The following is a 2,973-nucleotide window of genomic DNA, read 5'->3' as shown; positions in this document are numbered from 1 at the left end:
TGAGAAGCTCGGACAACACCATAGGAAAGTTGTGGGCAGTTGTGCTGCTCTGCTAAAACCAGAGTTGTCCCTGCCGTGTAGACGCTGATGCCGTCAGAGAGCGCTGATGCCATCAGAGAGCTTGCCTTCGCAAATTTCCTTTCTACAGCTCTGTGCTGCTCTGGCATAAACTGTTTATTTGCTGCCATGTCAAGGAAACCTGATTTATCCCAGCTTAGCTGTAGTGCTGTACAGCTAAAGACATACTAGTATTAGAATTTGAACCTTTAGTGGTATATAAACAGCAGTGTGTCTGAACTGCATTCTGTTTTCTTTCTACATCAATACAGGCAGCTCCATCAGTGCTTGTCTACTCATGTTTTCAGGAACAAGGTTATGCTACAGGACACTCCACCTGCCCATCATCCATTCGACGAAAACACGCCAGATAACCTGGCGGCGATGCTAAGGTAAATCATGCCTATTTCATTTACCGGGAAATACATTACAAAGGTCAAATGTCGGTTTTGTCCTCGGAGCTCTGGTGCCCAACTGCCCATATAAGAACCCACACAGCCTCACACTCTCACCACACAGTTATCTCCTCTGCCTCCCTTGATCCAGGAGAAGAAGAGGCCACAGCTTGCTCGAGGAAGGAGATGAAGGCCAAGAAGTTGAGGGTGGCCGCCATGGCCGCACTGTGCGTGCTCCTGCTCCTCGTGGAGCAGCAGTAGGTGGCAGCCATGTCCGAGTTCTACCACTGCTATAGAGACGGAAAAAGTCCAAAATAAACCTTGAAGTTGTAGACGAAAGTTAAATCAAACCCTAAACTTTGAATCCCAGAAATTGGCACTCTGAACTTGCAATCCCGGTCTATTTTGGACCCTAGACCTGTTTGGCAAACTGAGAATAGTATAATCCCGTCCGGGATAACCAGCTACTCTCACGGACAAGAATCCGGGCCGGCCCACTATAACACAACAAGAATTCGTGAAGTTTAAAAAATGTTCACACATTTCTAAAATTGTTCAGAAGTTAAAAAATGTTCCTGGTTTCTATTGTTGGCGCAAATTCAATTCATTTTGTGTTTTTCAGAAAATGGGTGGAATTTTAAAATTCTATTCACAGGTAAAAAAACTGTTCGTGATTTCAAGAAAATCACATTTGTCAAAAATGTTCAGAATACCAACAGTTTTTCAGATACTATGATTTTTTCAGATTTTCAAAATTGTGTTACATTTTTAAAATATGTTTTTGGAATTTCATAAGTAATGTTTTTAAAAATTGTTTTTAGATTGTTGGTTGCGGAATCGACTGGGTCGGCCCACCAGACATGTAGCGAGTTTTTTTTCACACGAGACGTAAAAATTCCTTCTTTGTTTTTCTTAACGCGTGACGTAATAATTCCAAAACAAAAAACATGCCGTGGAGTCAAACTTAGGACCTGGCATGGTTGACCTGATTTCACTAGCCACTACACCAGACGACTATGACTGACATAATAAGAGGCCGAAATTATTTAAGCAGAAACCAACAACTTTGAAAAAGGAACACCTTTTGAAACATAAACATTTTTTGAAACCTCAACAAAAATATAAGTGCAAACACTTCTGAGTGCAGGCAGGACGCGCCGCGCTGGCTCTGCATCCCATCCTGCGTCAACTACTGCAGCTCCAGCCTTGGCACCGGCCAGGCCGCTCTCGGTGACGACGGCGGCGCCACATGCAGGATGGCCTGCAAGCTGAGCCTGAGCGTCTGTGGCTGGACGACGGGGCCAGAAGGTAAGACGGCAGGACCATATTGATCACATTCCTTTTTCATCTTTTGAATTGACGAATTTGAATCTGTGTGTTTCTTTTTCTTTTGACAAGGATCGTTTCTTCTCTTCTGTTCTGACCATTTCTGTTCTTGCATTGCATTTTTACAGATGCAGCTGACGCCGCGATCTGTGTGCAAAACTGCAACAGGAAATGGAGCCACAAGGCCAGTTGACTTCCAAGAACTGCTCCATTCTAGGAGAAGAGAAAAGAATGGGATCGTATATAATCGATGTTCAACGGCTGTGATTGTACGTAGCAGCAACCAATAAAATGAGTTTCTCTTGCTGCCATCTATACATAATTTATTTAACTCTGGCTTTGGTTTGGCCTACCCATGACTCGATCGTGACAACCAAATTTGTTTGTCTTTTTTGCGACAGAAAGTGAGGGGAAAATATTTCTTAAACTAACTCATAGTGTAGAATAATTAAACTTCAAATGTTCGCCAAGTCATCAACAAAACCTTAGAGAAAGGAGAAAAGATTAACATGTCCCAGAAGCAAAGTAACATTACTTCTGAAACTAAATATGAAAGGGAGTTATGGATTTGTAGAGGCAAATCAATGTTAAAAGGGAATTTCGTTTGGTTTGCCTATCCCTGCCATATCATAGGAATAACCAAATAACCCTAAAAAAAGAATAACCAAATAATTTCGTCAGAAGCAAGTGAGGCTTTGAGTTTTTGCTAGGAACGAGTGAGACATTTTATTTCTTCAGTAACTAGCTCATAAAATATTTCAAATGTTAGCCAACTCAAAAAATATTTCTGTCCCATGTCTATTTGATGTTGTAGATCTTAACACATTTATCAATACAGTTAGTCTAACTTAAAAAGAAATTGACTTAGGACAAACCTAGAACTTCAATTAATTTGGAATAGAGGAAGTAGTTCTTGACAAAAATGAATTTTGTGAATTTATCTGTTCACAGCCGAAAATCCGTGGTTTAACCTTTTATTCTGCACATCCGATGTATTTTTTTTCCAGTTCTTAGGGTATTCTGTCTATCTCAATTGATGATCATCGAGGAAAAGAATATGAACTTGTGAACTATAGCATAAGCCTGTGAAATGTTGTTCCTAATGACCTATGGTTTTTTGTAGTAGATGCATGATGACAAGAGTAATTTATGAAGAATGATGCTCTAGCTGCAAATGAGTCACTCATACACATGA

The 2,973-nt window shown here is 40.6% G+C and overlaps 1 pseudogene; it reads left to right on the top strand.

Moving 5' to 3' along the window:
• Positions 1–638: 638 nt before the first annotated feature.
• Positions 639–1,971, top strand: LOC125523117 (uncharacterized; annotated as a pseudogene).
• The last annotated feature ends 1,002 nt before the right edge of the window (positions 1,972–2,973 follow it).

Source organism: Triticum urartu, chromosome 7A (assembly GCF_056163025.1).
Source record: "Triticum urartu cultivar PI428250 chromosome 7A, HENAU_Tu73, whole genome shotgun sequence".
NCBI lineage: Eukaryota > Viridiplantae > Streptophyta > Magnoliopsida > Poales > Poaceae > Triticum > Triticum urartu.
Note: the sequence above shows the minus strand (reverse complement) of the source record. Positions and strands in the feature narration are given on the sequence as shown.